Consider the following 24,581-nt stretch of genomic DNA (forward strand, 5'->3'; position numbering starts at 1 on the left):
GAAATTTCTGTTTATTTAGATGATAGCAGAGGCCTTGGGAGTGAGGACATAGGTTTAGTACATGGATTAGAAATTTGGATGCAAGATGGGCTTGTGGACCAGTGAGGAAAGAGCAAGGTGTAAAGGGTGTTAGCAAACATATACAGATGACCTCAAGTGGACCTTAGTGTGAGGAGGAAGGAGTCATCCATATGAACATCATGACTGTTCTGACAGAGGACTGATGGTGTTGACGAATACAACCCTCCCAGAACGAAGCCATATGTTTTAAGATCCAGGAGGACAGTGGGAGGATAGGCTAGAAAAAAAGCGTAGATATCATGAATGTATGTGTAAAAATTTTAACCTTATTATTATTTCTATTTTTATTATTGTTAAGAATTTTTCTGCAATAACAATTTTTATTTTTCTTTCTTTTTCCTAGTAATTAGCTCTGAAATAGTTCTTTGATCAGACTGTTAAGATTTTAATTACACCAAGAATAAATTATTTGCTTTACTGTGAGGAGTTTCCTTTTTGCCATGACAAGATTAAGCACAATATTTCTTATTTCTTAAAAAATACAGCCAGCAGAGGAAGTGTTGCTCCCTTTTATAAAATATTCTAGCACTTAACACACTTGTGGAAGTACTTAACCATGCAGAAGACTCATAGTTATTTTAAACTCAAAGGCCAAAATGTCCAGGTGACTGCCCTAGTCTAGATCTAAATTTTTCTGAAGAAGGGAGAAAAGGTGAGGAAGACCTTCTCCATTCTTTCTTGCTCCACTTATCATAGATCCCATCTCCCAGAATCCCAGTGGGAGATCACTGTCACACATTTCCCACAGCATAGGTAACCCAAGTTCTTCAGAACAGCTGTGATGTTCTTAGACTCAAAAAAAAACCCTATAAACCACTCATCCCCTGCCAAAAAAAAAAAAAAACAAAACACATACATGAGTGTAGTCAGATAAAAAAATCTGAGGATAAATATATTGATTCCTTCACATTCCCATAAAACTTTGCTGAAATGTATTAGAGTAACTTATTGATGTAGCCTTACTCACTTTACAGAAAGAACTGAAAGATTCTTATTATTCTATAAATTTAGGCAGCTTATTATGACCATATTGTTGGAACAGTTATTGAAGCCTTCCTGATTTGTTTTTTTCTAGAAAAAAACAACTGTGCTGTGTTCTGTCCCTGTGGATAGAGAGATAAAGACAGATAAGGATGTACTCAAGCTCTGTAATCACCAACTGTCCTATGTATCCAGTCAAAATTAACTAGCACATCTTGGGTTTTGGCTATTAGCTAATTGTAATAAGCTACTTATGAGTGATTTATAGTCTGGAAATTATTGGACAGCATTACTAAGTAGATAATTAGGAAAACAATCTCAAATATTCTAAACCACTCACAAACAATTTGTGAATCAACAAAAAGTCAATGTTTCTTAACTGTTTACTTTGATGCAATTTATTGCTCTAGTTGGACTTCTAAGCTGTGTTTTTTTTTCTAACTGTAAGGGATTTATTTACGTATATGAAAGCTGAAACAACAGTGTAGTTTTTTTTCTTTCTTTCTACCTCCTGATCTTCAGAGTCCACAGCAGTTTTAGCAGTGAACTACTGGGGATCTGTTTTATGACTTTTTTTTAACTCACCACTACTGGATATTTTTTCTTCTTTAAGTCTCTTTAGCAGAGTCATAGATAATATAAAAATTTTCAGTTATGGTACAGATAACCAAGTGTGTTCCTGGTTACCTCTCCCCTGACCACTACTACCACCACTCTTTTAAAGCTTAGCTTTAAAAAATGCTTATGTTGAAATAGGAAATTATACTTAATGGTTTATTTTTGACCCATCTGAAAAATATGTTTCTGTTCTCACGAACATGGGGAATGTGAGAATTCAGAGCCTGATCTAAACCCTAGTAAAGTCAGTTACTGGTTTCAGTGGCTATAAGCTAATGTTGAGTTTTGAAATGATTGAAAATCTGCTTTAAAAATACCTTACAAGGTCTGTTTCAGAATGAAAAAATAAGTAACAAAACAGAATGAGTTAAAGACAACAGCTATTTATTTTCTGATGACAGTCTTTTCTCATTCTCGACATAGATGCATTTAAACATAGATTTAGTCTTCATTTAGTTTAAGGGGTCCATCAGTATTTCTATTACAAATCCAAATCTTAATGGGTTTGTCATGAGGATGTTTTAATTGGCCATAGTTCCAGACCATATGGAATACGTTTAGATATTATGGAACAGTTTATATATTCTACAAAATCCTAAGGAAGGGGGGGATATTATGGAGTTTCTACTAAAAACAACTTGTTTGAATTGGGAAGCTTGAAACTGAGTTACATCATTTTTCTGCCTCCTTACATCTAGGATTGAATTTTTAGGACTAGGGTAGGAGTGGGAACAGATTGTGTTTGAAAGAAAACACCTTTTTGGGCACCAAAAAGTCTTGTGTTTGAAAGTACAGCATGCTGACTGGGAGAGTGGATCAAGTCTTCAGATATCAAATGGAAGATTAGGATGCCATTATATAAGGAACGGAAAACAATAGCTGCTGTCTCAGACCACTAATAAACTGTACATACAAGTGATAACCTATAGCAAAACATATCTTTGATAAATGGGAGTTAATTTCAAAGAACATTTATTATCATTAGCTGGGGAATAACTTTAAGAAAGACATTGCACTAGTTGGATTGGGGGTAAGGTGGTTAACAAAAGCAGTCACAGATAAGGATAGTAAAGAAATAACCTCATTTGAAACAACCAAAGTTACAGTAAATTATCGGGCTTGAGATCCCGGAAGTGAATGAAATGTGAACGACTAATAGATCCATCTACTTCATCTGGTACAACAGCGTATGATCTGGAGTAAGAGAGGGATAAATGCATGCTTAATTTTTACTTTTTTTTTTTTTTTTGATATTATAGCTACAGGGAATTATACCTAAACTGCTCGCAGATGCAGTTTAGTAATTTCCTCTCTTTTCACCTTACTCTGGATTTCAGAGCTGAGGTGACTTGTCAGTGCTGGCAGGAAAACAGAGATGGTTGCTTCATTGGAATTTATCTCCTAAGTTAACTCTCCAAAGAGGTCAGGATTTGACTGACAGTCTCTGCAAGGATCCAGTAGCATTCTGTGAGGAAAAAATGGCATTTAAGTCCTCAAAGTAGAATGTTGTCAGAAGTTCTTAATTCTCCTGCAGGCACTGTAACATTAACAAACAGCTCACAGCCAACTTGGGTTATAGCTGGTTCATGGTGACGTACAGTTCTATCTACGAGCTGTTCATTTTGGCCAACACAGAAAAATATTTTCTGAATGGAGAAGTATCTGCTCCTAGACACAATTAATTTACTGGAATGTTAATAATGAAAAATCGTAAGACCTGGGATCCATACTCCTTTAATATAATGACATTATGTAATTCTAATAACATTATTTTCCAGGTTAAAGTCTTTATGTCAGAATCCAATGTGTGCAATATGAAATCTGCTATTTAATTATCCTTTACACTAAACCCTAGAGAAAAACTAAAAACACGTACAAGATGAATTCAGGAGCTTCCAAATTGTACATGCATGCTCACTACCAAAGCACAGGAAGCAATCGTCAGAGTTATTTGCACCTACATATGAATAAGTAGTTAAAACTAGGCATGGGAAATATTGCTACACTCAATCAGAAGAGGCTTTTACAGCATTTTTCAGAATTATACTAACTGTTGAAAATCTTCACAACAGAAAATAACCAAGTCTGTGATGTGCTGGTTCTTAGCTGCTAGGGCACACAATAAGCTCCCTCTTTAGTCATGGTCTTTTCAAACATCTTCTCCATGAGACTTCCAGGGAAAAATATAACAAATATCCTGTTTTTCTTGGTACCGTTATCAAGCCCTGCCCTCCTCCCCCATTACACAGATGCGGAAATAGCTTGGCCTCGGCAGAGGACGTTGGCAGGAGCTGGGTGGCTACGTCGTTCTTACAGGCTCGAGACAAAACAGCATTCTCCTCTCAGTTTCAGTAGTCATCAAGCTTGACTTTTAGAAAAGATCGCCTCCCTACCCCCTCCAAACTTCATTTGACCATGTGTGAAAAAATTATATCGTATTTTTCATCATGTTGTTACAGCACTTCCAAGAAGACCTTCCAGTGTGGCATACTCAGATTTGAAATGGAGGCACTGGACTAATGACCAAGAGAAGTTAATGCACCACTGAATTATCTATAAAATTATTCTATACAGCATTAGAATTCCTACACAATCTTAAAATCTCATTAAAATTCTGCTTCAGCTGTTTTGGTAATATATGCTCTTAGGCCACAAAGGGCATGGCAGTTTCTCTACTTGAATGCAAGTTCCAGTGAACCAAGTAAAATAACTGTATCATTTATGATCAAAAGAGACACGTACAATGAAGAAGGGTAATCTTCTTCATTCTTCATTTTCTATGCATCACATAACTTTTTTTTATGAAATTAGGCTTTAGACTTTGGCATCCATATGCTTATATAATAGTATTTTGCATACCATGAGTAGTACTCTGACTATACCCACAACACCATTGTGCTTTTATTATACCTTTTCTGCTATTCCTTAGGCTTATATTTGAGCAGGCATCGAGAATACAAAACAGCTAGTCATGTCTAATAATCTTAAAGATACCCATATGCTCGGTTATTTTGTGCTCCCTTGCTAATTTAGGAAGGTAATACCTACGAAGAAGGGTAATCTGAAAATAAAGTATTTGTAAAGCAGCTGAGACTATAACACACAAAATTGGCATGAGCTTGTGAAGCTGGTATCAGACAGACAGACAGATAGAAAGATTAGAATAATCTTTTATTCTAGAATAGTAGAAAGTAGAATAATAGTTTTGAAAGCAAATAGCTTTTGTCTGAATTTAAATGATCACAGATGATTTAATTACACGTACATGATATAATTGAAGTATGTTACACAGCCTCTTGTTGTTCATTATTGTAATAAGCAAAAATCATTTTAACTATGCAAATCAAATGTGGTTAAATACAATCAATTTAAAATATGACAAAAGAGTCACTCTTGTTTTATTTTTATCTAACAGCTGCCCTTTCTTATCTTTAGAAAATAGAAATAATTCAAAGTATATCCATTTTATAGTGCCTCACTAAATTGCTTGGTAACATTCTGTAACATGTAGGCAAATTTAAAGGAGGAGGAGGATATAAAATATACATTTTTACATTATGATTTTAATCTAAGAAAGCTTACATGAGATTCAGTACTAACTATGCTAAGGAATCTAGCTCTCCTTTAAAATACGCTTTTTTTGTTTTTTTTTTTAATTTAGAATAAGGTACCTAACCCATTGGTCTATAAACTTTGAGTCTATGCTGGTTTATAAATTGTAATAAAAATGAATTTATTCCCTACCCACATCATTCACAACTTCTAAGCACATAAAATACATAGTATATATCATATTGAAATGATAGTTATTTAATTTAAACATAAGTGCTCTTATAGTCATTTTTTTTCAGTATTGTCATGACAGATGAATTGGACTTTAGACATCAGTAGGACTAAACACAGGTTTAAGGGAAAATATTTTCCTTTTCATTTGAACAGAGCTGCAGCATTTCTCTGTTTGAGGCTATGATAGTAATATTCTCTTTTTTAGTATACTTTTTGCTTTCCTGTGCATAAATGTAGTAAAACTATGTTCTTTGATTCTTCCATTTTAATGGAAGTAAGCAGCTCTCCAAATGAGTTTAATTTTTTATATCTTTTCCTTCTATTTTTCCCATTATTATCTCCCATATCTGTTATTTTCTCATCTTTTTCTCTTTCTTCTCACCTACCTTCAAATTGATTTCTTAATTTTTCAGCCTTTCTCAGCTGAAACATAAGAAACCACCACCATGATGTTTTGATTACCCACATCTATCATAGAAATTTGTTTTTGTCTTAAGCACCTAAACACTCCCTGGATTAATCCTATTCTTAGTATATATTATATTACTTATTAAGTCACCTCATAAAAAAGATTTTACTCAGTCATATAGTAATAAAAAATTGTGGCCTGTCTCCACAGTGACACCTACAGGGTGGTCTCTGTTTCATTGGCTGCCTTTATTTCATTACTTTGCTGCTAGGGCTTTGTTTATTGCTTTGCTCTAGTAATTATTTATTTAATCACTTTGGATTTTTGTTATCACCCATTGATTTCTAGGATGATAATAAAAAGACAGTAAGCTTAAATTCCAAGCTAGTAAGCATATTTTTGAAGGTTAAAATTTACTTTCTTTGAATAAAAGGAGAGTGTCTTAAGATTTGGGGTACTTCCTGCCACATTTTGGCTAGAATCTGGCAAAAGACAGCCAAGATTTTTCATATGGGATATTATAATTAGATGCTAATTACATTCCACTAATTACATTTGAGTAGGCACCCAAGGATGATTCATGTTTAATGATTCTGCAGGCATCCGCCCCGTGACACTTTTTTCCAGATTCTTTAAAACCATTGTCATTGTCACTAATATGCATAACTGCGTTGAACATGAGCCTTTATAATTAATCATTAGACTAGGATTTAAAAAAGTTGGCAAAAACTGTCACAAATTCTCATGGTTCTTTAAAAAAACATTGGTTTATGTGATCTCTAATAATAGCACAACAATTGCTAGGAGCAAAACTAGTTCATTCACATGTCAGCTTTAAAAATTAACAATTAACAGCAGAGTACAATACAAAACCTAAAACTCAGCTGGAAAGTTAAACGGGCAAAAAATTCTTTGTTGAACTATGAAAATTTGAAGTATTCCCACTCAATTAAAAGCTTATATGTTCACATATATCTTTTTCATTCTGTGCTTTTGAAAAAAATTTTGCTATTTATTGGCATCCTGCTATCAACATATCACTTTAGCAAGAACTATATGGTTTTTTTAGTCTAGATTCAGATGAAATCTCATTGCCTTCAGTTAGGCTTTCTAAGGAGAAAGGACTCATTATACATGTATTGCAAACCGGACAGCACCTGGGAGGCAATCTGCCTGCCTTGGGATGCCTCTTGAAGTGTCCAGGGATGCTCTGGCAGCCACCAGCCATCTATGCTACTATTGGTCCGTTCTGCCATCCAGAGACTAGTTATGATGGGCAGCACCTAAAATCACAGATCATTTAGGGAATGTAAACCACTCCCTCTCCAAACCAAATAGGTTAATTAGGCTGGTGTGTCAAGCTCCTGCTAATATTTTTGTTCTCTCTCTCTTTCTCTTGTTCAAGTTATTCTTGCACTCCTTTCTACAAAGTAGGAGAATTTTAATAACTAGAATTAATTTGCCTTTCACCCTGACCACTACATCCCATACCTGACAGAAAGACAGGATTAGCTCATTCTTTTGTAAAGTTAACAAAGATGGGTCTGACAACTGTCAAAAAGAGAATAAAATTGATCTCATATCTCTTTCCTATCTAATTAATCCAATTGATGGGCTAATGTTGGGAATGGGAGACCAGCTCCCTTTGTTTCTTTGGTTAATTTTAAAGACAGAAGTGAATTTTACGTCATTTTTTTCTTAAGAACTGCTGGACTATGAATTGTAGAAAGGATTCTTCATGGCCTCCTCATAGCATGGCCTGGGCAACAACAGATGATGTGACAGGAAAATGAGTGCAAACACTGTGTGTAAGCATAACACCCAAACCTATCTCTCTGAGAGGACATCTGCCCTTCTGCTAACATGCTGAAGGCTGCTTAGAACAACCATCAGCAGGAGTAAAAGGTATTGAGAAACAGAGGCAGCAGTATATAGGAGGCATGAAAATTTATGACTGTGGAGGAGACACCTTGGTGTGAGAAGCATCTCAGGTCAGCAGTCCCACGCGGGTGTGAGGCTGCCGCCGGCAGCGGTGCAGCGAGCCCTGCCGGGCAGGTGGAGCAGTGCCACACTGGGCACCCAGCCCGTGCCCAGCCCTGTGTTGGATGCCGCACACCGGGATCCTCCCACAGCTGGGCACGGGGACTCGTGGGAGCTTTCTTGCTGGCAGGAGGGTCCAATTTAAGCCACATGAGATGAGCAGTTCTCCCCTGCGACAGGTTGCAAGTAAGTGAAGTGAATTCTGACAGCACCAGGACTATCCCTCAGGCAATGTCAAGTTTTAAAGCGTACCTCTGTTCTCAGCCTTTTCCTACTGACAAAACCAACAGGCTTCTTGTTTTACTTTAGATCCTGCTCTGAGGATGTCCCAAGTCACCTAATACCTCTTAGAAAGAATGTACTTACCTGATTGCTGTTGCTGGAGCCAGTTCCTTGCAGGACCTGAGAGCTATGGAGTACAATGGTTTGGAATTTCCTTTGTGAATCTACACCTAATTCCTGAAGGGTACTGTGGGACTTGTCTTCTTGTCTATACTGTTTCCCCATTTTTAAGGGAGAGCATAGCACACTCTCCTTCTTGTTCGTATAGTTAATGAAAAGTAAACTTTTGCTGAGGGCTAATTTCAAGTCTGTGAACAAAGAGAAACCTTGACCAGGCTGCTCAATGCACATTTGGGCACTGAATTTTTCACTTAAAAAAAAAAAAAAAAAAAGTTTTGTGGGAGTAGACAAAATTATAAATGCTTATAGGAAATCTGAATATACAAAGGAAAAAAGATAAAGTAGCATTTAATTTTACTATACTGCAAATATAACTAATTATGTTGCTTCAGAATGGAAATCTTGATGAAAATCTTAATCAGAAAAAAAAGTAGATAAACTGAGGATATTGCTCATGTTATATGTTATATGTTATAATTTGCTCAGCTTTTTAAAGTTTGAGACCATTGACAGCATAAAAGGCTAGGTCAAATTAAGATACTGTGAAATACATAGTATCTGTTCAAAACCTTTAAAGGAGAAAGAGAGAAAATTATTGCTAAAATGAGAGAGCCAAGTAGGAGATACTTTTATTGACAATTCCATTGTCACTGCTAATGCTCTGCAGCTGTGGGTACAAAATAAGCTATAATATGAGATCAGAACTGGTTAGTTTGTTATTTCAGATATCCACAGTCTCCGAGAGGTATCACTGACTGCAAAACAAGGAGGACATTTTGACATTGACTTCAGCAGGGTTTAAATATCATCTACAATACATGACAATATGTAGTCATCGGTTTGATGTACAACCCTTTACTTTCAGAAAATGCTGTGTCCAGCTCTGCATTAGCAGCACAGTAAACAACATACATTTTCATCACTTTAAAAAGATGAAGATATATATGTCAAATTCAAGTACAACAGATTTTTATTAAAATTCAGTATTATATAAATAATTTTTTTCTGTTTTTTTGTTTTGTTTTCTTTTGTTTCCTTCCTCTCTCCTCCTTAGCCACTGCTTTAAGGTGGATAAAACTTTTAAATTTATTCTAACTGGTTTGAATTCCCCTTAAGGCTTCTAGTGACTAAAAATTGTTACAGTATTTTGGCTATGTTCGACTTAGATTAATAGCCTGGAGTCTCTGGGAAGAAGACCAAAAATATAAATTCTAATCAATTAACATTTATTACAGACAGATTGAGGCTGCATAAATTTCCACTACATATTAGACAAGTTAATATTTTTTTCATCATTCTTTCTTGCTTTAGTATAATCTTACTAAAACCAACTTCGAAACTTGAATGTATTTAAAGGTATAGAACTAATTTTACTACAATATAAATATTATATTAATTATTGTAAATAAGCAATAGTGTATACGATGAGGTAAAGAAAAAAATATGTATTAGCTTGTCAGCTCTTGTCAGGTCTTGCAAACTCTTATAATTAGGAATAGTCCCAAGTATGAGCCCAGCCCTGTGCATATGAGAACAATTGGTTTTTTTTATGTTAATTTTCAGTTAATTATCTATTGACCAAAGTATTGCATTTGTTTGGCTGACATTTACTGCACAAATATATTTTTGGACTAATAAATGAAATTGTTAATCAACTGTGAATTTAATTACCCAATCAGTAACTTACAAATATTAAAATCAAATTTAATGGGGAACTCGATATTGCACTGTGTGCTCAACTAAGATCAGATTCATTACATAAGAACTGACTCAGAATGCTTAAATCAGGGGCATTCATTTGACCTCAATATTTATTTAACTTTCACAGCTTGGATTTCATTGTCTCATTGTTTTGAGATATGACATCACACAAATGAAAAAAGGGGAGAAAATCTAATATTTATACTATAAAACCTGCTAGCTCAGTAAAAATATAGTATAAAATATCTTTCAAGTTTTAGAAAACAAGAATCATGCTCATGCTTAGAATAGACACTTAATTCCTTTAATTATAATTCAGTAAGGAGATTGTATACCTGCAAAGTTCATACTTAAGTATTATGTTTGATTGACTTTTATTTAAAAAGTCTTCGTACAGTCTTTAAAGGTGTTTTCCACTCAAAAAGATATTAAATAAGTTAAACAAAAAAGCCCTTGTTTATTGCAAGCTGTTACTACTTTCCTTCATCGGAGAGTTTCTTTTTCAAAGAAATGAGGAAACAAACTGGATGAAATGCTATGCCTGTATAAAATAGTTAAAATCCATTGACTTCAGTGGAGCTATGATTTGTATAAGTAGAAGACATATTTTGGCAAAGGAAAGTCTCTCAAGTTTTTGGCAGTAAAGATGCTCTGCAATCACCAGTTACTAAATCTCTAGCAGTTTTGAAAAGTTACTCTGAACATACACTTGTAGTTGACACCCAAATAATTCAGGGCAAACTTCACTAACTCTCTAACCTCTCTAACCCTGACATAAGCAAAAAGTTATCAGTAACATTTTGAGATGGATCTATAATGATATAGATCAGCAGTAAAATCTATTTCATTATTTATTTAATTTCAAATGTGGTTCATAAAGATAAGCATGTTTTGTAATAAATTAAAAGAAATACAGTCCTCTGCTTTTACTTCTATTTAAAATATATTTTATTTCTAGCTTTCCTTTTTCTATTCAATGTATAGGGCTATACCATCTCCAGCCATTGTCACAGCAGATGAGCTAAGGAGTCTCAATATCAGTCAAGACCAGCTTTAGCTTCATTTTGGTCATAAAGGGTCATTCTAATCAACTAAGTTATCAAAGGTTGCTTTATCATTTAGGCAGGACAATCAAACTGGGGGGAGTACAATGCTGTCTATGCTATCCCTTGCTATCCCACTGGCTATAGAAACCTTTATGCTTTGACTATGTTAAGCTTGTCTGAACTTAAGTATACTAGATCCATCTCAGTCTTTCCTTGCAAATCACTGTCACCTTCCATTTACAAATAAAAATTTACATAAAATTTCCTTTTTAAGTTACATAAAGTATCCTGCATCAGAAAAGGACTATACTAAAACATGAAAATATTAAATTTTTAGACTGAAACTAAGGACGACATGCTCCAAAACTGACATGCAGCACCCGGTTTAAGGAGTAATTTGGGTATGAACAGTTGATATGTAGACAGCAGAAACTAACAGTTAGGGCTAGTGAAGTGTTTCTAGAGTAAAGCCAATATTTATTTCTGTTAGTGTGAACTAAAGCTAAGAATTTTTGCGCTTTGGGAAAATGTTGGGAAAAGACATGGAAGTTTTTGCTTAACGGAGTTGCCATTTTCAGTAGGAAATTCCTGAATATTCTTTTCTTTCCTAAATGTCAATTTAGTAATCTTGAAAGGTGAAGGTTGACAGCAATAGAAATTGCCCAGTATCTACTAAGGGTGTAGGGATGATGTTTTTTAACGAACTCAAGTGACTATTATTTCCTCATACTTAATCTTAGCAATAGCTATACAACACAGTAGTATCTTCAGTACATGTGTGTACCGGTAATGATTTATAGAAAACAGAACGATTCCATTGGCTCCAATTAAAGGTACAAATGTGTGTAAGTGGTTGCATGATATATGTTTAGTTTATTTTACTCTTTCTCACTTCCAATAGGTTTGACATTAAAAACTTGACCTTGATATGGAAGATTTCAGCTCACGTATTCCATCCTTCAAGATAAATAAGCCCCCAGCTAGGAATCGAATTAAACTAGTAAATTAAGTACTCCAGAAGTACAAGCAGATATTTTCAAACAGTGGAATGTGGACAAAGAATGGAAGGAACGACAGGGACAAACTGAAGAACAGAAGTTTTCTAATGAAAACCACTGAAAAATAAAAATAAGAAAAGCCAGAACAGTTTTACTAATTAAGGATAAGAATAACTAATTCATCAATTCTCTATCTACTGACAATTGTCTTTTCTTAAAAATGCTCATTGTCTGAGCAGGCATATTTTTTCTGTAGATGGAGAGAGCATATATGGCATATGAGTACAAAATGCCGTAAAAGCTTCCTAAAACCTTTCCAAGTATGTTTATTTTTTTTCTTTTTTCAGTCTTAAAATAGCCATGTTATAAAAATAAAACTGCTGGAAGCTAAAATGACTTGGCTCTACGTTTCTTAACTATCCCTGAATCTAATACAAAGGCATAGGCATCTGATTTCCCTAACCTGCTTATTCAGAAGAGGCTTATGTTTGAAATCACAATTCTTCAGTCAATAACTTTGTCATTTCTATAACATAATCACCTTTAATACTTATAGAACGCAATCCTTAAAAGCTACCTGGGAAAGTAAGAAGAATGATTGGTGTTCTAAATGTATGTGAATGTATGCATGTGTGTGTATGAAATAATGTATTTCTATTCTCTATAGCAAGTAATTGAATGATAGAAACAATATTAACCTTAAATAGAAAGTCCTTATCAAACAAATTCTACATTAGCTTAGATTTTCAGAGGTCCATCAATTTCAGCTGTTTAGGTTTATGCTAATGAAGAATTTGGTCCTTTTCTTAATCATCCACTAAATCACAGGGACATTGGAGGTGGTTATCTCAAAGAAAATGAAACTAACTTTTTGTTCACCAGCCACAGAGATAGATAATTGTGGGACAAAAACAGCCTAATTCCCAAAAGTTTTATTCTAGTCTAGGTTCTTATTTTGTTTTCTGATTGGCTTATTACTGGCCCAATGCAGCTTGCAACAAATGCTAATGCAACCAACAAGCTGTAAAAGAAGTTGATTTGCACTTAAGCTTTTTCAAAGCAAATAGCTTCCTTTCAGATATCAAAACAGAAGCACTAAGTAAGGTTATAAAACCAGGTAGTCCTGATAACTTTAAAGCCTTCTGATCTATCCTTTGAATGCTAAAAAGTTTTTCAGGAGAAGCATGATAAAATTCTGCTTATCTCAGCATGATTATTTGGTACCCGCTTCTTTATCTAAGGAATCAAATTGGTAAGATTTGCAGAAAATTTGAAGAAATGACTGTTCATAAAATAGCATAACAAAATAAAAAGAAAAAACAGAAAAAATAGTTCGAACAAAATAAAATAGAATATGATAATGACATGCATGCACTCTTTTAGTTCTTTAGATTGTGAACTATTCATCTTTCAAGTTTGCTTCTTCATTAAAGGTTCTCAGGTGTGTAAGCACTTAGACGGCAAAATTACCATCAAATTTTACCATCACATGAGATACACTTGTGACATCTTTGGATAACCAGTAAGCATACTATGTCCTTGTTTGAGATAGGGCAATTGTCTTTGACCTAAGCAGTATCCATTTCTAAATTGCAGCTTGTTTCTGGTATATTTTCCAAGATGGTCTGCGGTAGTGTTTATATTGGCTGAGTGAATGTGAGTGATTTCATGGGCCAAAGAAGATAAGCACAATGAAAGGATTAAAACCAAGCTCCTAACTCAACTTTCAGATTGACTTTATTCATAAACATACACAAAGATAATATTCTTTTCCTGAAAAAAATGCAACGGTTAGTTAATTAGTAACTAAAATCAACTGAAGTTTTGTCAGTGACTTTCAGTGCAGCAAGATTTAGTCTATATTCCTTTTCATGGTTTATAATTATTGTTGTGGTTTCTTAGTAAGATAAGTTTTGGATATCAGTCACATAAGGTTGTTAGATTCAAAAATGTATTTTTATTTTTGTGCATTGTCTAAAGGAAAAGCCACTGAATATACGTCATGTTCTGAATTATTTGCAGTAGTAAAATACGAGGTGCAGTAAAAAGGGACACTTCACACTAAATTGCGCTTTTTGACTCATTGAGTCAAGGAATCTTTAATAGCACTGCTGAGTAGATGATGTGACACTTGTACTGACAAAGCAATATGTCCATCTTCAGTGAGATGAGATATGCCATAAATTAGTGGAGAAAGAGTCAGGACTGTTGAAGTGGTGAGAACTGGATTAACTTTGAAGGAGAGAAACTAAATGTGAATAGAAGCCTGCAAGAGGACTCTAAAACAGAGATTGGCTATCCTGGTTGACAAGAATATTCAAGAAAAAATCTCTCTGCCTGTATCTATATAAATAAATAAAAGAAGGCAGGGAGTGATCGCTCGGGGGTGAGATCCAATGGTGCTGAAAGGTCCACACTGCATAGGACCAAACTCTTCCATGCAAAAAGCTAATAGGTGCAATATTTAATCTAGCAACTAAATAGTACGGAAAATAAAAGTCAAGTGATGAGACTCGCTCACTGGCACTCTGTTATTAATGAGGTGCATATCCTTTGATAAATGCAACCTGAAGCATGGAGTAAGACAGAGAGAGAATCCTTGACCAGCTAGACCAGGAAGTTGCCTAAAACAAGCCAGCTAAATACATGTAGAAGAAGAGACCATTTAGACAAAATCATTATAGAAGTAGATTAAATGAGGTTTTATTTTATTTACTCATACATATCTTTTATAAATATTTGAAGGTTTTAAATCTGTTGGATATTTAAAATAAAAAAATACATTTTACCTTTTTGTAGCTGAGATGGGTAGTATCAAGGCAGTCTATAATCAAAGGGATTCAATCCATAATGAGTACACTGAGACTCCTTAAAAAGTAATCTATTCTCCAGAACAATGCTCAAAGATTTTTAAAGCAGGCAAAGCAGGTCTGAGAGCTGATTTTGGAGAGAAAGAAGGTGCCCCAAGGTCAGCAATAACTAAGAAAGCTTTCTGGATCTTGCCGTTAGTGGGGAGCATGTCTGAACCTCAGAAGATCCAGAGGGTATCTGTAAGAATTATATTTGTTATTTTTGTCAGTATTCGGAAGGGTGTGACAGGTCTCCAAAAGCCAGCCAGGGTATTGCCTCACCCAAGATGCTTTCAAGCTACCCTAGAGGTGATGAAATGAGAAGGAAAGAGGAAAGTTGTGTGGGAGCTGTAGGAGAAAAATGGCAGCAACATCAATAAGATTATGCTGCATGATGTACTAAGAAGAGGGTGTTTTCTATGACTAAATGTGTATGTGACTTAAATGTTTTATAACTCTTAATTACTCAATAAATTACTGTATGCTCTATTTATTCAAAGAGGAAGCAGAAGAAAAAATAGTTGGAGGTCCAAAACCAAACAGTCAAGATTACATAAAAAGCACATTCAGTATTTTGACTATAGTCTAGCCAGAAAATGTCAGGTCATGGAAATATTTGGGAAAAATGATATAGTTAAAAAATTAAAACATTTGATTTTTTCAAGCAGTCCTAAATTAGGTGAAGGTGCAATTAAGGATATATGTGTGCTTGTGGGCTAGAAAGGCCCAGGCACAGTTTTTACGCTTAGATTTGACCTCATTGAAACTATTATCTTTTTCAAAGTATTAAACTGACACTGTCTAGTGTTGAAATTAAAGGCCTGTCAGCCTTGCCATTATAAATGCTGATATTTAGGAGTTTATAACTCAGCTGTAAAAATTTCCTTCAGGCTCAAAGTTGGCAGCGAAGGCTATAAAGTAGAACTGATTTTTCTTCCCGAAAAAACATTAAAGAATCTATTTGAACTAAATCTGAGGATATAGGAGTGAGCAAAATACAGATGTAACTACTTTTTGATCCTTTTTATGTCTTGTAGTTTAATTCAAGAACACCTTTTATCACTTTGTTTTATTTACTGATATTTTTCCCGTTACTTAAATTTAATGTGCATGAAAGGTGCCAAAATGACATATATGAAGGGTGAAATCTTCTATTTACTAATAGAGCAAATCTTTTACAGATAATGACAATTTGAGTATTTCTACAAATGTGTTTTCATCTTCCAGTAGAATCACGGATCACAAATTTTTAGTGATTTTTAGAAGCAGGCTAAGAACAGATTATTTGTAGTAGAAGTAATAATATTATTATTAATGCAGATATTAACATAGCAAAGTAGTCTCCAGCTTGAAATATTTAGATGACTGGAATATTGAACTAGAATGTTTTGACTCCTCTCCTATTTTAAGCACCACATCACATTATCCTTTTCACAACTGTATTGATTTTTATCTTAAAATTTATTTTTGTCTGTGCCTGCTTAGGTTGGAAAACTCTTCCAAAAGGCTGTCATGGTTAGAAATATTTTCTACTCATTTCCAGCTGTTCATATTCATAGTTCATGACCATTCTTTTATGTAAGAAATCTCTCTCTGATGTTTAAATTCCTATTGCAGTTATTGAGAGTGACCATATTGTCTTTCAGACTGAAGTTTGGGTAGGCTAATCATGCCAAGATCTGTAGGTTTCACTTGCTCCTGATTATCACTGTAGCAGACATTAAATAAAAAGGAAATAAATTAGACAATAAAAAGGGATACAACTGAGGGAGGCAAAAAATTGAATTCTCTGCTCTCATGGCGGTATATTGAAGATAAAGTGGCACATTCTGTCAATTCCAGAGCAAGGAGGAAACAGGAGACTGTAGACAGTAAAAACGTACATGAGATGAAAAGTAACAGGAAAATTCCTAAAGATAATCCATTGAGATCTCTTATATAAAATAATATACTATTTTGATCCAAGATATTCCTGACCTGCAAGTTGCAAGAGACTAGGAGGCAGTCCATGGAAAATATCTCTACATGCCTATCTATTCTGCATACTATGTCCTAGATAACCTAAAAATCTGGAAGTTTTCATGTAAGGAAGATTGAGAAGGTGAGGGACATTGAGTGAGTGTTTAGTACCATGTATGCTACATTTGGTACATATTGTGTCCATTAATGCTCCTACCATTTGAAATATAATTTTGAATCATTATTATCATATTTGAAACAGTATAGTCTATAGTATATGGCAGCCTATACTTCAGTGAAGTGATTTTCAAGGTATTCACTTCAGTTTGTCTGTACATAGTGCTTACAAAAATTACATTTCCCTCAAAGTTACAGCAATAAATACGTGCTTGAGATTATTAAGATCTTTTAAAACAATCTTATATTATAGTCATTTAGTTTACAAAGTAAAAGACATTGCACATGTCTTGACGTTCTAGTAAAGACAGAATTCAGCCCAAGTTTTCGCTTAATTTCTCTAAAATAGCAATATAAGAGTGCAAAGGTATAATATCAGAGAAGCATTATCTGAGAAATAGTTCTCGGGATCTCTAGAGATGGAATCATTGATTGCTGCACCTTAAAGAATCCAGATAAATGTGGTACTGAAATGGTGCTCTGCAAGGTGGCAATAAGAGACCCGCTTCCCTGCTTTCCCTGTGCTACTGGGAACAGATCTTGCTTTCTGAGGAACAGTCAAGCATTTTGTTCAAAGTCAGAGTGCATAGGCAAAGTAGCTCATAACTTATGTACTCCAGTGGTTTGTTCTGTACAATACAGAAATGCACTTTGCAAATCACATTAAATCACAACATGATCTGAATTCAAAAGTAAGTTATTCCAAAAGGGCTTTTTTTTAAAAAAGTCTTTTAAAATAACTCCAGAATGTTGAGCTATTTAATACCTCCAGGTTTCCTTCAGTACAGATATAGGATGCAGAAAACCACAGGATTTCAAATTTTCTGCTAGAAGAATTAGTAAACATTAATATCTGGCATTCTCCTGGGATATCTTTGAATTTTGACAAGGAATCGTGTGTAGAAGAAAAAGATTTATACTGTACCTTACCAGACACCTTTGTTACACAAGAACAGAGAGTGGAGCTGAGAGAAAGTCAATAGCTTCCATGGTTTTAACATTCGTTTTTGTTTCTATTTGGAATGAAGACAAAACCTTTTATAGGTTTTTGGGGAAAAAATTAATTGAAAGATCATTTTTCCACTTGCAATAGAAAGCAATTCCTCTCATTCTTATTTTCTCATTTTCTCATTTTGTCTTTCTTTTTTAACTCTTAAGGTGTCTCTCTTGAGGTCTCTTTGAGACCTGTTCTGTAATTTCTCAGGACTGAGAAACCATTGCATTGTAATAGTCAACAAAATCAATACTTTCTTCTAAAAATGTTTCAATTTTGGTGAAGCATCATTCTTTGAAAAAAAAAAATCTAGTCAACTGTAATAATGAGCATTATAATCTCATAGTATATATTTTATGATAGCTCTTTACATGAAGGGATATGCAGCTATAACTTAAGCATTATAAGATGTAATTTAATTAAGTCAGATATGAAGTTATGATATTAGAATAGTGCATTGTGCTCCTCACAAAGTTTCTTGCTTTATAGCAGACAAATTTATGGGTGCTCTTGGAAACTTAAGCATCAGCAAGCATCTCTTAGAGAAAACTATACTTCAGACTACACAAGAGGACAATTTATAGCCATTGGCTGTGAATTTCCTCTGACTCATTTCAGAAAAAAAAATCAGCAACACTGTAAAAGGAATCTGGTCTATTGGTTTCTAAAGATAAAAACCTGATTTAGAAGTAAATTCTATGAAATGTTATGATTTTCTTTCCTGAAAATAATATAAATATGCCTTTGTGATTGTTTGTGAAGGAAATTAATTGTCTGAGATGGTTTGACACAGAGAAATATTTTCAGGCTACACAACATCTGATCCCTCTGAATCTCTTGAGTTAACTTTTCCTACTTGAAAGCTACTTATGTAGCTGCATACCAGCTGCATACCCAGTGTGAATTCTGAGTCTTAGAAGAACATGGGGTTATAGAGGAGTGTACAAGTTGTGTCAGTCAGTCATTATCAGGCAATAAATTTCTTACCTTACCTACAAAGTAGCAACCATTCAAGTGTAAACCCTTAATACAAACTCTGGAATCAATCAAGAGGATCCTGAAGTAATCTTTAAAATAATGAATCTAGACAGAAATGGGTTTATTCTTCTTAAATTTTCTACTCATCTTAATTGATCTGAGGACTCAGCGTCTGGAAGTATTAGCAAAAATATTTACTGCTTTTCCAGAAGTTTATAATTATTGTCCCCATTCACAATGATCAAATATTTGCTTGGCCAAAATCTCTTGCAAAAATGGAAATTTCTACTTTTATTTTCATTTTGCTGGTTATATTACTTTGTCCCAATGTCTAATCTGGTTCTATATGTCAAAAAATGAATTTAGCCTGAACTAGCAAGAAGGCTGATCATCTTTGCCAAAAAAAACCTCTAAAAGTGACACTTTCTGTTGTTATTTTACATGCCACAATACACAACTTCAATAACATAAGCTTGATTTGTAACATGATTTTACTGTTCTAATTTGATATTATTTTCATCTTTAGTTACATCCGAATAGTAACAATGAGCTGTAGTTGTATACCATGGCCAACTAAAATTAGATTTTGAAAACTGAATGCCAAAGTATGTTCAAGTGACCCATTAAAAATTTTAACTCAGAAAAAAACACCAGCACCAGGCTTTCAAAACGTATGCAGCCATCCTGTAGTCTGTGTTACAATGCAGTAAGTGCAGTCCATTAAGAAATATGTTTTTTCACAACTGTTTCATTCTGATAGTTTAATTAAATTTGGACCACACATCAATTTTGGAAGTGCTTGCTGAGATGATTCTAGATCTCATGAATAACTACTTTTCTTTATCTTTTGTCTTTTGTTCAGATAACATCTATTCAGAAACGAGATTCATTTAAGCAAATTTTACAGAAATACTCTTTTGTTCTAATATACCTTTTCCATACACTCCATATTCCATGTGGAGGATTGTTAAAATAGTTCTTCTGTATACTTAAAATGATCCAGAAAAACATCCACGTTCTTACTGTGATTACAAATAGCACTGTACAGTCTCCGTGCCACTAGGAAAGTTTGCAGGCAAGTTTCCTCACGCACTGTTGTCCTGAGAGATTTACAGTGTCCATCCCCAGCAAATCACCCTGGATCCTGTTGCGCAGGGCCATGGTGCCACGACAGCCGTGCACATCCCTGCTCTCCTACTTACAGTCCTTCCTCCCAGTATTCAACTGGCCTGCTACCATAGACCTACTCAGACAGAAGAATCACACCTCATGAGGGAGGGCAGAAATAAAACATGAAGAAAGGAAAAAGGTCAGACTTGAATTCCATCTGACTCATTACTTTCCTCCTTCTGCATTACTGGGTACCTTGTTCTCTGCCTTGCGTTTCGCTCTTAGGGTGAAAAGTGAAGGTAACAAAGCAATAGCCGCCTATTTTCCATGAGCTTGGGAATCTGTGCAGGCATGTTAAATGAGCAAGTTATAAATATCCTCACAGATATTTTCGTGAGACCTTCCTTTCCCGCTTAGGACAGGGAATTTGGTGTCCATTATGACTGTACTACTCTAGGCTGCTGCTGCTGCTGCTGCTGCTTTTTTTTTTCCTGTTTTTGCTAAAGCTAGCCTGACTTTAAAAATATAATATAATTACTTTATGTCTTTTATTCTGTGATTTGTGTAGAATTACTGTTTCTGAAAATAAACACTGATTATAGAAAATTATACTGGAACAGTATTCAGGTTAGTGAAATTGTAACTCTTACTTGTTATAACTGCTCAAGAATAGGTAAATGAAACAAAGTTCAGTAAATCTGGGGGTTTTTTTGCCTGAAAAGTTCCCTGCCACTCACAAACCTGGAAAAACTTGTTCTTACAGTAAAAGTTAACTGTATTTTCCTTTTTGTATAAAAAATTGCATGTGTATAGCAAGACATCTGTGTTCGTGTTTATTTTCAGTTATTATCTTTCATAGTATTAGTCCCATTTTTTTAGAGGGGATACTTTTTATTGCATTAAAAAAAATCCTATCTTTAATTATATATGCAAAGATTGCATTGCAGTCAGAAAAATAAAAGTTTTGCATCTAAAGAATTAGCTGAATCAGACACAGTTTTAAAGGAATTTTAAAGTAGACTTAATAGTTTGTCCTGAAGTATTGTAATTATATTATTTATTTATTCACTCTTGGCAATGTTCCTCTTCAGCATCTGGTTGCCACCTCCACCCTCAGAGTTCTAGTTACAGCTCTCTCTGTGGCTTTATCATTTCACCATTTCTTTCTTCTTTTTTTTTTTTTTAACTCGCACTGTTGCCTGACTCATTTGAGGGAAAAAAAATCTCTTTACTGAATGTTTGTCCTGAGCATGAGCTCTGAGCTTTAACCTGGTGAACTCGTAGAACTGCCGCTGTTTTGTCCAAATTAGGACACATCCTGCAACAGTTCTCAGCTGGGAGGTAACAGGCTAAGGCAAGACCACACATGCAGAGTGTACCTAAAATGGGTCTAATACTGGCTGAATCCGCATCTTTGAAAAGTAAATGCTTTATTTACTCTGTGAAGCGGAAAAAACAAAACAAAACATATAGTCTCCAATCTAGCTGTTTAAGTGGGGAACTTGTAAATTTGTAAACTTTGTAAGATATATCTATTTTTCCTTCTCCAAGGTATCTCAGCAGGAGAACAGGTATGGGAAAAGCCTGGGGAGGAAGAGGGACTTTTGTGCGTGCGTGCGTGTGTGTCTGTGTGTCTGTGTGTCTGAGTGTCTGTGTGCACACCTGACAGAATAAGACAAACACATTCTGTCATACCCTGACAAATATCCAGATGGAAAGAGGAAATATACTCAATTTATAGATAAAATAACATTGAAAATGTGCCTCCTAGAAACTTTAAATTTAAATCACTTTCCCTTTATTTTTCTCCCTTATATCCATCTTGGTTTGTTACCATATTTGAAATTGCTGGCTTTTATTTTTTAGAAGCAAAGAACCATGTTTGATTTGAAGAAGAAAAATAAATCGCAGAAACACAGAATGGTTGAGGTTGGAAGGGACCTCTGGAGATCATCTAGTCCAACCTCCCTGCTCAAGCAGATCCTCTAGAGCATATTTCCCAGGAAATAAAAATGACACAGAGAAATATTTTCAGAAAAACTTAGGTAAATTGACAAATTATTAGGGTTGTCTCACTTTTTAAAGTAGAAACTTCAAAAAGTAGAGCATGCTAGTTACACAAAATGCACATTTAAATAGTGTAAAACAAAATAGCTTCTTGTTTTATTTTTCTGTATTCCAGTTTCCACTCCAGTGTTCATTTATGACTGAACTTGAACTTCTCCAAAGGAAGTTTTGTAAAGAGAAATATGATAAGGACCTCAACTATATTTAATAGGGAAATTACTGTTCCCTCATTAAAACAGAAAGGGAATAAAATAAATATAATAAAAATGTCAGGGAAATTCTTTTTTTTTTTGGTCATAAAATGTCTACTTGTTCAATAAAAGGAAGTGTTCATTTTTATGTTAAAAGAAATTAATTGTGTATTATTGTATCCCTCTGGAGGTTTCATTGATTTCATTAGGGTGAAGATTATTTCATGAATTTCTCAAATTCAATGCTTAAGCTAACACAATGCAAATATTTCCTAAAAATAAAAAGAGGCTTAATAAAAATAGCAAGATAGCTATTTTATGCAGTTATGTATGGAAGTACAGATAAATTAAATATATTTGTTATTAAAACAGTCACACCCATAGTATTAGTTTTACAGTAGCAGAATAAGGCTACGGGAAAATATAGGTCTTAGTTTTTTACACTTTCTTCAATAAACCTTCTGGCAAACTTGTTTTATTGAATTCTATAAAATTTTATACATTTTACAAAATAAAATTAAAGGTGTATATTTGTGTAGCTTAGTAGTTTAATGGAAAACTATCCTTTTGCTTCATTTGCAAAGGGAGTTGAGCACTGGAGTATTTAAATGTCACGTGCCTAGTGATCTGTGAAATTCACAGATTTCAGGCGAGGAGTGTCATGCTAAGTAAGCTTCATTAGCTTACTGGGAGGAGGTTAGCCATGCGACTGTGACGCGCCACTAGAGGGGCGTCCAGAATTCTTTCGTATTCTGGGATTAGTTGCACTGAACTCGAGAGATTGTTCTTTGTCAGATGTAAGAATTTATTAGATCTAAGAGGTTCTATACATATGACGGACACTGGGCAATACTAAACCATTAACAGCAAACAATCTACAAGTATAACAAAGCTAAGAAGTATAGTAAAGAATCAAAAACACACACATATCAGAGCTCTGTGGTTAAGCCACGGAAGCACAGTACAATGACTGCTCTCGGATGCACGGTATAATGACGGCTCTCGCCCTTTCCTTGTCCTTATGGGCCACCCCTCCGGTATAGTTTTCCCCGGATTGTTCTCACCACGCTCAAGCTGCGCCAAGAGGGTTCAGGTTCTCCCTGGCAGTTGGCATCAGGGGCGTCCCCGCTGATGGGTGGGTTGTCGGGTCCGCAGGCCAGCTGACGACGAGTCCGAGCCCACACCAAGGTATGTGGCTTGCTTTCTTTTATCCTTCCGGGGCTTAGTGCATTAATCAGTGCCAGACCATAGCTGGACAATGGAACAGATGGTCTTAGGTGATAACAGTATGGATGCTGACAGGATGGTCAACAGGATGCTTATCAGTACATTCAGCAGCTATCAGTGCGCATGTTTAACAGTTGCACGTTTAACAGCTATCAGTGCACACATTCAGCAGCTATCAGTATGCGCATTCAACAGCTGTCAGTACGAAATTCCAAGGTACCTAGATGCTTACAGTGTGAGTCTGCAGTGTCACTTCTCCTTTGCTGACTAGGTTTGCTCTGCACTCATGAGGCTACGGCAACCCCACAGTGTGGTGGCTCTGGCTGTGGTGCACCCGGGGTTCCTAAACTCTTGGGGAGCACCCCAGAGCAAACCCCTCTTCTGCGGGCTGCACCATCCTGAGTCCCATGTTTGCCTGTGTGGCGCCTATCAGCCACCTGCAAAACATATAATACATACGGAAAAGGAAACATGTAAAAAGAGGTTTCACAGAGGCCAGTAAGCTGAGCAAAGAGGATATTTTACACTAGGTGATAAGGAATAGCAATAAAAGGATCTAGCCAAACTCCTGATCTTACCATCAAGTAGAAAGCTATCTTTCTGGAGTTTTCAGACATTGCCTTTCATTTGAAAGCAGGTGGCTAAGGCAAGGTCCCAGCTCTGTGCTTTCACAGCCTGATGCCTCCAGCACACCTCTGTAACTATGCACCTACCTGTATAACATGGAGAACAGCCTGAAGCTAAATCCTTCTCGTCCTAAAAACATAGCAAGATTTGTTCTCTGGTGCTTGTGCTGAGGCTGTTCAACTGGGAATATGGAAAAAAACACCTAAACAGAATCTGATTCCAGCTTACTGATATCTCACGAGAGTTTTTCAGCCAAAACCTTCTATCTTCCTCTGCAGCCCCAAAAGGCTCAATTACTAGCAGAAAAAAACCTCAGACTCTTTTTCCCGTCAGACTAGTG

Source organism: Struthio camelus, chromosome 1 (genome assembly GCF_040807025.1).
Source record: "Struthio camelus isolate bStrCam1 chromosome 1, bStrCam1.hap1, whole genome shotgun sequence".
NCBI classification, from domain to species: domain Eukaryota; kingdom Metazoa; phylum Chordata; class Aves; order Struthioniformes; family Struthionidae; genus Struthio; species Struthio camelus.